Raw genomic sequence first — 10,809 nt, forward strand, 5'->3', positions numbered from 1 at the left:
CAGTCTTTCATGTGTCAATGCTTCGTAATTTCATTGGAGATCCTTCCAGAATTGTGCCTGAAGATGATGTCCAAGTTATCGAGAAATCATCTTATGAAGAAGTACCCATTGCCATTCTAGATAGGCAAGTTCGGAGACTTAGAACCAAAGACATAGCCTCAGTTAAAGTTTTGTGGAGAAACAATAATAGGGGAGAAATGACTTGGGAAGCAAAGGAAGATATAAAGTCCAGTATCCACATTTATTTCCACCCCTAGAAGAGCTCTAGACAGAGACACCATTATCCTCAGGTATGTGATGCTTCTTTGAATGATTTCTTGGTCGTGTATGGCCAATATGGATATTGATGTGGTAACCCTGTGAGGCACTGTATATTTTGGGATAATGTGGCAGGACGGTAGTGATACAATTACAGGAGAAACCCTAGCTAAAATTTCATAGCATTCCTAAGAGCTTAACATTCCAGGACGAATGTTTCTAAGGGGGATGGAATGTTACACCTCGTAGTTTTGTACATTAAGATTCGTTATGTGTTAGCTGCTCAATTGTAGACACTGGAGACATTTCCTAGTATATATGAGATTATATATGTGTGTATCTTAAGGTTATGGAGGTTTAAATTCATGTAATAGGTCATGGAAGGATTGGAGAACAAGTGAAGCAAGGCAACTAAGTTGTTGGAATTTTGGAGAAAGGATGGGCAAGATTTCGTACGATAATTTTGAGCCAATTTGGGGAAAGGATATCTTTTAGCATATGAAGAGTTTTGAAGTAAATTAAAAGCCTAAAATGAAGTTCATGAGATCTAGTTTCCAATGCAACAAACCGCTCGTCGATACGACGTCGAAGTAGAGAATTATGGACGTTACAATTTAGGCGGGCAGAGCAGAAACGTGCATCCACAGTGCGCGACACGCGTGCTACAGTGCGCGGGAAGTTCTAGGTCGGTGCAAACCGACCCTAGAACAATATAGAAAGGGGATTTACACCTTATTTACTATGGATATTATGAATTGTATCATGGAAATTTAGTTGTTAAAGCTTCGTAAAGTCTAGTGATTGGTTGAGAAATCGGGAGAAACATCGTGTGGGATGTTTTATTGAGCATATTGATGTTGATGATGATGTTATTGATATTGGTGTTGCTATTGTTGTTGTTTTGTTGGTATTGTGATTTCGGGCTAGGAATATAAACAGGGGAGATGCTGCCCGAATTCCGGCAAATTTCACTACAAGAATTTTCACTTTTAGCGATCATTGTTTAACGATGGGGTGACCCCGGTCAATTTAAGTATACTTATGGCAACTACACTTTTTTTTTGGTCATTAATATTAATTTTGAACTCACAAATAATGAAAGAATTAAATCCGGTCTTTAAAAATTGTAATATCAACTCGTTAAAGCTAAATTTAATGAAAAATGAAGCGCCAGATTCTTCCTGCAATTTTTTTCACCCTCCCTTTAGCCACCCCCTCCAAATAAAACAAAGAAAACCCTAAACCCGAACACAAAACGATTATTATTTCACCATCTAACACTATATCCACCACAACTAATTTCAGCGAGAAACATCGATTCATTCAAAAGCATCGCTCTTTGTCAGGAATTTCAGAGTCCATTGCTAATTTTGAGACCAAGCAACTACAATTTTCGGTTAGTTGGGCCCTTATACTCTCTTTGTTCTTTATCTTTTTCCGTTCTTATGTCATGTGTGTGTATGTGATTTGTATTTCCGAAGGTTCAATGGCGTAAAATTTGTGTATTGATGTCCTGTAGAGATTGTGTTTGTAATTTGGGTTTTGTCTATACGGATTCCCGTGGGTGCATGTTTTTGAAATAGACAAGAGTTATGGGCTTATAGGGGGGTTGTGGAGTTGGAGTTTACTGCATGTAGCTATTTGGATTTTTAAAGTGGTGCATCTTCCAAAACAAGATCGTGAAATAAGAGAAGCGGGGGGTGTGTGTGTGGTATTCTCTGTTCATTTGGAAAGAGTTTGCAGCGTAGAAATAACTGAAATATTTGTAGTGCTATACCCAAATTCATTTTCTTAATTCAAGAAAAACAGAGGACAAGAATCAGCATAAACAATATGTAATTAGAAATATTTTATCTACCTCCACCTTCGTGTAATTATGCTGCGTCTATTTCTTATTTTATTGTTGTGTGGTTGATTGCATTTATTTATTCCATTTGTAGTTAGAGGAGGTTTAGAAGTCACAAAGTTATGGTCTGTTGTTTAGAATGGACCAATCAAGGTACTGCTTATGGGGATGATTTGAAATAACTAAGAGTTCCAGCTTGTTGTCCAGTTTTTGCTGCTGTTTTGCTCTAGTTTTGGTCTCGTTTGGTGCAGTTTTCTCATTTTGGTTGCTTTTGTTCTGCTCCAGTTTTTGTTACAGTTCTGGTGGAGCTTTAGTCCAGTTTTTGGTGGATTTTTGGTATAGTTTTTCTCTAGTTTTGATCAAATTTTTGTTGCTGGCTGTTTTGATTTAGTTTTTGTCTGCTGTTAGTCAAGAGCTACAAATATTAAACTTGCAATACCTATACAAGCATTAGAACTACAAATGTGCAACTTGTTATACCAAACAACCACATGCATAAGGACAACAAATAGTTGCAATTAGTTCTTACAGTTATGTTAAAGGTGATTTCATTTATTTTTGAAGGAGTTGGAACAACTGTATGTCATTTGTCAAGTTAGTATTTAGTAACACTCATCAGACCAGCTTACCAATGGAATCGTTTGCAGCATTTTGTGGTTGATTTGGCAAGTTCGAGCTCGGCAAGACCTAGCTGCTCGGCCAGTGTTAGTACAAGAACAATTAGAGAAGGTGAAGTTGATCCATAACGCTTGAAAATCACTCAAAATCGTTAGAAGTCTTATTTAGATAAGTCTCGCCTTGATCTTGACTCTAATTAAGAAAAAATAAAGTACTAGCAAAATAATAGAAGAATAATACTGCTATAATAAAATTATGGCCATTGATCAGTGCAAAGCCTGTTGATATTTTCTCATGGTAAAATGATGCTTATATTAACAACTACAGATATAATGTATTTCATTTATAGTACTATGTTCATCTAGATATATAAGCATCTGAATTTGATTGATTGTTCTTTATTATACAGAAAATCACCTAATTGCATCCCATTCCTTCAAGATTTTGATTAGGACGCATATTTCTATATAAGCTTTTGTTACAGACAGCTAAATTTACTCAATAAATCGGAGTTTGCAGCCATGGCAATATCTCCATCTTCTTTGCTATATTCGCAATATTGTGAATCTAAGCTGCAATCTTCTATCATTATTTTTTGGTCATCACTGTTGTTTCTGTGCGCGTTATTTCAGAAATGCTCTTGACCTCGGATTCTTGGTATTCTATATTTGTTGTTTCGCTCCAAAGGTAAGTTCTGTACCCTCTTATACTAGAAGTCATGTGTTAGTGTTACTATTGTTTCTGCCCATTTTCATTTGGTTCAGCTGAAAGTTCTTTCTCCATTTGCTGTTAAAAAGTCACTGGCCCATTTTATAAAAAATGTGCTCATGATATTCTATTCGTCAGGAATACACACGTGTGTTTTTGTTGTCATTCGCATAGTTAGAGTTGAGAGTGATCCTTGTTGTTTTATTCTAATATTTCACTGTAAATCGTGGAATCTTAATAAGATTTGTGCCTGAGTAATTTGTCTCTCAATTCTTTGGTTACTATTTGATGTGACACGTTGTTGTTATTATGATTTTTGTGTCGGTATATATTTTCATAAATGGGAGTATTCTCCATTGTTTCAACCTAGCAGTCACCCTTTAGGACCTCTTGAGTTCTATTTTTAATTGGTAACTGCTTACTCTTCATGGAAAATGCACTTCAAATCTATTTGGTACAGGTTTAACTTTCTAGACTCATGTATTCATTTTTTTTTCCTTTTCGAAATCCATCTTCAGAGTTATGTATTTTGTTTGAACCAAGACCTGAAGCATATTACCTTTGTGTTTAAGTTTGAATCAGATTCTATAGAGTATAAAGAATGTCCTTTAAGTTGCAAGATAGACAATCACTTTCTTTGGTGATTTAAGTTGCAAGATAGACAATCACTTTCTTTGGTGATTGGATGATGTAGATGGAATCCATGAGAATGTATTTGGCTAAGGATATTGTATTTCCTAAAAAAATATCCTTGATAAATACCTTTTCACAATATATGATTGCATTTACATAAAATCAAAGAAATATTTCAAAGTTTATTCACCACACCTCTGTAATCATATCAGTTTATCAGTTTAAAAGCATGCCTGGAAGAATTATTTTGTATCAGAGTTGTGTTCTTTAATTTCAGTCTCTTCATGTGTTTAATTAGGTATTAATTGTGTTTGATAGCTCTCCAGGTTAATTAATAACTCGTGGGAGATTAAGGGCTTTGAAGTCAAGTCCTTCAACCAACATAAAATTTTAATATTTTAGCGAACAATCTGGTCTCTCTTTTAAAATTCTTACTATTAAATCAATTCTTTTCAGTGTAAAAATATTTGCTTATTAGGTGAATTCGTTGCAATGTTTGTAAAGTGCCTGTATCTTTTCCTTTTTTTACTTATTGCTTGCTTTTGATATTTGTTCACGATCGGCTAGTCAAATATGTACTCCCTCCGTCCCAATTTATATGATGTTGTTTGATTGGGCACAGAGTTTAAGAAATAAATGAAGACTTTTGAATAATGTGGTCTAAAATAAGCCAAAGATATTTGTGTGGTTATAAATCATCGCGTTAAGCGTAAAAGGTAAAGTTTATGTGGTTTATCTCTCATTAATTTGCCACCGAGGTTAGCACTGTGTGATTAACATTGTCACCATGTCATTCCTCTAAGGTGGGATACATTAAACTAATCAGTTTCTTTGCTTTTTTTGTGTGAGATCTTGTCATCCATGGAGGTCTGCGTTCTTTTGGAGAAAGAAGATTATTCCACATATCCAGCTGTCACTTCAATTCTCAAGCTTGTCAAAAGGAATGTCGGTAAATAGTGAAGTACTTTTTTTGTGCTAGGATGATGGTTAGTTGTTCAATTTAGCTTATTTTCTTTTCTCAATATTAGCTTATGTGATTTGTTGTTCGTCGGCATGCATTACTCGCTTCTCTAACGCCCAAAAAGTTTGCATCTAGTCATGTAGTTACTACTTAATTATCATTATTTGATCTTTGTCTGAATATATAGGAACTAAGACATCTAGTTTAAATTAATTTGTCTGAACCCTTAGGATTTCACATCTAGTTTAAAATCTTAAAATTAGCAACTTAGCTTTTTAAATATCTTTCTTGCTTCCAAACACTTAATCTCAACTAGTTTTAAATTCGGCGGAACATACGATTATGGACCTCGAAAGCTGGCTAACACCTTCCTTCGGGTAATTTGAACCCTTACCCGATCTCAAGTTACGCACACTAGTAAATATGAAGTCATTTGCAATTAGTTGTAGTAAATAGGTGCCCTAATGCACCTCAACCCGTTAGGTGGCTACTCCTCTCTTTTACCTATTAAAAAAGTTGTCACATGTCGAAACCCACTTTCCAGACAAAATGGGGTGTGAAAATAGAATGTTGTAATGACAAGTTACAGCAGTGGTAGTTCCCCAATGAATATATCTTCATGTCACTTAATCCTTTACTTTCAGGAAAATATTGCAACCAACAGTTTATTCTTCTATCATTTGGTATCCATGTCGCTAGGTTAACTTACTTCCTTGATTCTTTTTCAAATAAATTTATCAATGTCTTCCTAGAACATTTGATATAACTTAAGTTGTTGTAGTCAAAATATTGCTTAATCACGGACAAAATGAATTCTTACATGCTTAGTATATGATGGTGGTAAAAAGCAGCCCTTCTGCGTTTTACAAATCATTCCAGAAATATAATTACAAATTTTCAATTTCCTTTCAGTGAACTTCTCTTTTTGTTTATGCAACAGCCATTCTTTTGTGATTTAGATGTTGTTGTTGCTCTTGTCATGCTCTAACATAGTCTGTTGTCAGGTACTGTTACTTTTGGTTTTATTTTTATGTTGTTGCTGCTTTTCTTTGGTGTTGGATGCTAAATTAACTATGGTTATGGTGCATAATATTCTGCCCTCAGGTGGTACTTCTTTTGTTGCATGATGCTTATAGTTTGTATCAGATTTTTCCGATGAAAAGGTAAAGAGCGGCCGGTCACGGAGTTGCAGTTGTTTACCCAAAGATAAAGTGAAATGCTTATGTTGTCATATGAAGTGAAGTTTCCTATTGTAATGTTTGATTTCTTTGTGAAGATGAAATGATGCTCTATTGGTGTGAAGTTTCTTTAGGCTAGATTTATTTTTGTTACTGGTATTAAGTACTAATCTAGACTTAATGCTGTAAAACTTCTTTAAGTAAATTCTGCTGTAAAGTTACCTGGTGTAAATACACCAAAGATTTCTTTATATATATATATATATATATATATATATATATATATATATATATATATCTATACAATCTTTTGGTTATTCTTAGGACCATCAGTTTATTATTTAGTAATTTTTACTCAATTTCACCACTAATGGTAATGTCGCTTGTAAGACTATAGTGAAAAGAAAAGGGCATTAGCAAATGAAAATCATATCCCTAAAATAGTTGATGTTGAAAGTTATATATCTTTAGCGAAGAGAAATATGTGAGGTAATGACTGGTTTTGCTGTCGCCTCAAGGTTTTTAACGACAGGAATAACTATTAGCGAAGGGAAACTTTAGTCGCTAAAGGATGTATAACGATTGGATTTTTCACTATCGCTGAATATTTTTTAACGACTAGATTGAAAATCGGTCGTCAACTTTTAACGACGGAGCTTTTAATGACCGGTGACGTAATTGACTTTTAACGATCGGATTAAGCCTTTTAGCAACCAAATTTGCCCTCGTTAAAGGCCTTTTTTCTTGTAGTGTTCTAAGAGGATTTAATTTGAAGGCTTAAGACAAGCATATGATGATAAGCCTAACAATAGTATGAACTCTCTTGAATGTAGATATACAAGCTTGGGAGGAAAAGCATTAGGTAGTTAAGGAGACCGAACAGGTATGTTAAGGATGTGCCTTTCTTTCTAAAGGCATGATTCTTTTCTTATGAACCTATACGTGTTTTCCATAACATCCTTATTGTTACACCTTGGAAATTTCATGTCGTCGCGTAGTGAATGAACCAATGCGAGCTTAAGGGCAATAGGAAGTTCTTAAGACTATAAGACGGATATTTAGTAGTCCTAGAATGCATACGTTAAGATTTTGAAGTCATATGAATTGATGAAATAAGGAACGATAAGGACAAGTGGAGTATAAGTGGGGTTTAGGAAAGGTTTCGTAATTATTGCGTTAAGAATTGTTTGGTAAGGCCATGAGGGCGAGTTATAGGGATGTTTAGATCATTGATGAAGTACTAAAAAAGTGTTAAGAAGGCTGTGTAAGGATTGGAGATCAAACGAAACGACGAGGACAACTTCGGAAAAACTGTGAGTTACACGACCACCTTATACGGACCGTGGAACTTTATACGGACCGTATAAGGGTCCGTATAACCTAACAGCAAGAATGTTTTCCAGGGAGGTGAACCACAGACACTTATACGGGCCGTATAATGCTATACAGACCATATAAGTGGTCGGTATAATGCCCGACACACTGATTAAGTTGCAACTATAAATACATGTTCCCACTTTTATTTTCTCATTCTTTCCACTTCTCCAATTCTCTCTAAACTTCTAGACTATTCCATACACTTCTTAAACATAAAATCAAGGGGAACCAAAGATCAAACACCAATATTCAAGGGGAATCAAGCATATGGAAGCTTGCTAGGGTTATGGAAGTTAGAAATTTCCTTTGGAATTGAAGCAAGGGTTTTGTCCAAGTGAAGAAACCCCAACCAAAACCCGTTCCTACACATTCAAAGGTAAGTTTTATGATTATTCCATGTTGTTTAAGGTATTGAAAAGTTAAAACACTTGGATTATGGAAGAAGATGGAAAATGGGTTACAAAGTATGAGATTAGTGGCAATTGTTAGTAGTAGATTAATATAAATCACGATTCTTGAAACGTTGTGATTGTAATTACGTTATGAATGATGTTAGGAGCATGAGAGAAACATTAGATGAGAATGAACGTAACGTTGTATTATGATTATGATTATGAATGACCTTGAGAGGAAATTGTGGGGATTGGATAATGATGAATTTGACTAAAGTCATTGATGATGATATTATGAATGTTATTATTGACGTTTGGGAGTTGATATATGATGTGGAGAAACTAGTAGAAACAAGGGAGATGCTGCTCAATTTTCTATAGCTTTAGTTCAAACACGCTTATGTTATCAATTATCAAATATGAGTATGAACTCTCTTGAAGGTAGAAACGTGAATATTGGAGAGGAACGTTCAAGCGATAGAGTAGCTAAATGAAAAGGTATGTAAGGCTAGTCCCTTCTTTCTAAGGCATGATTCTTATGACACGATATTCCCTATCTCTTCATGACTTTCCTACATCCCGAAAATTATGAGTCAATCTTAGTAAAGAGCTTCACATGAGATAAGATAAGAGATATGTTACGAGCATGATAATGATGATGATGAGTCTAAGTCTAAAGAATCTAAGGCCATGATATTATGTTTCTACAAGTTAATGATTCTTATTATGATCCATTGATGTTGTTCATCGTATACACTAACCTTATGGGTTAATTCCTTCAAGGTGAGGCAGAATGCTTATGAATACTCCATAATGAAATCGGGGGTTCACGACCTTATCTTACCCCGATATATGTATAGTTTGTCTTGAGTTTTATGCATGATTCATGATAAGTTTATGATGATGATATTACACCGTGCCTACATGGCCGGGTAGACACCGCTAAGGCGGGCAGCGTATTACACCATGTCTAGATGGCATGGGCAGACACCACAAGCGGGCGGCATGAGATGGTATCCCGGACGTGGGAGGCCTGGACGCGGGCTAATGATTATCACACCGTACCTATATGGTCGGGCAGCTTATACATATATGCATATATGGTATGATGATGATTATGAAGTAAGTTAGCATGGATTATTTCAGTTTTAAGTGACAGTCAGTTATAGATCGCTCTTCACCCGATGTCTCCGTATTTCATTGATATATTATTATTGTTTATGCCTTACATACTCAGTACAATATTCGTACTGACATCCTTTCTTCTTGGATGCTGTGTTCATGCCCACAGGTAGACAAGGAGACGGTGCAGATCCATAGGAGCTACAAGCAGATTTATAGGAGCACTCCATTCCGGAGGTGCTATTTGGTTATTTATTTTGTGTACATATTTTGGCACGGCGGGGTCCTATCACGTCCCTATGTCTAGCACTCTAGTAGAGGCTCATAGATACGTATGTGTGGGTAGTATGGTCTCACGATTTCCTTATTATATATATATATTATTTTGATAGCCAAAGGGCTTATGTATATAAAAGTAATTATGTTTCCAAATGAAAAGAATGGTTGCCCTATGATTATGAGCACATGAATAGTAAAGAAGTGTAAATGAGTATGATGAGTAACATAATGAGTGGTGCTCGGTGGTTAGCCCCGGGTACCCGTCATGGCCCTTAGTCGGGTCGTGACAAAAGTGGTATCAGAGCAGTTCAGTCCTAGGAAGTGTCTACGAGCCGTGTCTAGTAGAGTCTTGTTTATGGTGTGTTGCGCGCCACACTAATAAACTGGAGGCTACAGGGCATTTAGGAAAATGACCATCTTTCATCTTATGAGATCGTGCGATAGAGCTGTGTTATAAGATTATCTCCTCCTTAATATTGTGCTATGATTTCAGAAATGCTGCCAAAGTGAAAAGCTACAGCCGCCCAGAAGGGCAAGACTACGATGAAAAGGCAGGTAGAAAGAGAGTCGCCAATGAATGTAGAAGAGGGCGAGTCATATAATGAGGCCCCATCTAATACTTCCTGCACCCTGCCTAATGTAGAAAAACAAGGAGGAGTTTCAGCTGCAGTTCCTTCACCGGCTGCTTCGGGTCAACAACTGACTGAGGCTATTCATTTATTGACGTAGTTAGTTGCCGCCCAGGCACAGCGGCAGAATGCGAGTCCAAGTGATCGGGCAACCAGTACCAGGGCCCGCGATTTTATGAGTTTGAATCCTCCGGAGTTTTTCGGATCAAAGCTGGATGAAGACCCGCACAGTTTTATTGATGATATGCTAAGAACATTGAAGATTATACATGCCTTCGAAACTGAATCTGTGGAGTTGGCATCATATAGACTCCGAGATGTGGCGGTATTATGGTACAATAATTGGATATCGTCAAGAAAAGAGAATGCGCCTCCTCTCGTTTGGCAATAATTTGTAGATGCCTTCATCCGTCACTATTTGCCACCCGAGGTCCGCCGAGCTAGAGCGGATAGATTTTTAAATTTGAAATAAGAAAATATGAGTGCTTGGGAGTGTAGCCTTCAGTTCAATTCATTGGCTAGATATGCCCCGACTATGATGGCCAATATGGGAGATAGAGTGCACAGGTTCGTGAGTGGACTAGGGCCACATTTATTTAAGGATTGTTTAACGGCTTCATTGCAAAATAGGATGGATATTTCTCGCATTCAAGCCCATGCCCAGAATTTAGAAGGACAACAACATCCGCCATGGGGTGATCGTGACATTGATAGAGGGCAAAGTAAGAGGGCTCGATCTATGGGGGCAGGAAGCGATTATAGAGGGGGATTAAGGCAGACATATCCCAGACACTCAGGCCAGTCGGCG

At 36.6% G+C, this 10,809-nt stretch overlaps 1 long non-coding RNA gene across 4 annotated transcripts; it reads left to right on the forward strand.

The window, feature by feature from the left end:
- The first annotated feature begins 1,367 nt into the window (after window positions 1-1,367).
- LOC132631533 (uncharacterized) lies at window positions 1,368-6,519 on the forward strand. Of its 4 annotated transcripts, none has more exons than XR_009578866.1 (3): window positions 1,380-1,654; window positions 2,752-2,833; window positions 3,355-6,519. It is a non-coding gene; the product is annotated as an uncharacterized LOC132631533 (long non-coding RNA). The 4 variants fall into 4 exon arrangements; XR_009578865.1 differs by having other exon boundaries at window positions 1,403-1,654; window positions 2,752-6,028; window positions 6,129-6,519; XR_009578864.1 differs by having other exon boundaries at window positions 1,368-1,654; window positions 2,669-6,519.
- Window positions 6,520-10,809: the final 4,290 nt, after the last annotated feature.

This window comes from Lycium barbarum, chromosome 3, assembly GCF_019175385.1.
Source record: "Lycium barbarum isolate Lr01 chromosome 3, ASM1917538v2, whole genome shotgun sequence".
NCBI lineage: Eukaryota > Viridiplantae > Streptophyta > Magnoliopsida > Solanales > Solanaceae > Lycium > Lycium barbarum.